The sequence below is a fragment of the Mycetomoellerius zeteki genome, unplaced genomic scaffold (assembly GCF_001594055.1).
Source record: "Mycetomoellerius zeteki isolate Tzet28-1 unplaced genomic scaffold, Tzet1.0 scaffold74, whole genome shotgun sequence".
Taxonomy (NCBI): Eukaryota; Metazoa; Arthropoda; class Insecta; order Hymenoptera; family Formicidae; genus Mycetomoellerius; species Mycetomoellerius zeteki.
The window spans coordinates 285,614-286,238 of NW_017257764.1; positions in this window are offsets into that span (position 1 = coordinate 285,614).

A 625-nucleotide genomic window follows, 5' to 3' on the forward strand; every position below is an offset into this window, starting at 1 on the left:
GAGCGTCGTACGACGAAAATCGAACGCAGTGTGAATCCAGCGATAGGTCTTCCATGTTGGACCTACTAACCATACCTTATACCAATAATACTAAGGCTGGAATCATAGGCCTAGTTTATACCGAGCACTTGATACGCGTATTAACTAGTAACTTTCTATTAAATTATTTTAATTTCAGCAATGTATTTAAAGAATGATGTACTAAATTGGTAGAATATGCATCAAAATGATTAATTAAATACACATGTCACATATATGTTTACACGGTTCGCCGAAATTAAGATAATTCAATGGAAAATTACTAGTTAGTATTCGTATCAAGTGCACGATGTAAACTAGGCAATAGTCCGGTCTTAATCTCAAGCAATGTCTTAAGATGCTAATACGGCTCTCTGATTGGTTCAAGCACTAGCTGAAGACCATCTCGAGTCTTGAGCAACGTCTATGGATTCCGTACTAAGCGCTTATTGGACTATAAACGACTAAATCGAAATGGCGGTCGTCATTATAACCAATAGGAAAGTTATCGGCATTTCGACTCAGATCAAAAGAATGCGTTACTTTGGTCTCTATTCCACCGAGGGTCATGCGGTATCTACAATAGAAGTCGTAGCGGTCGTAGGAA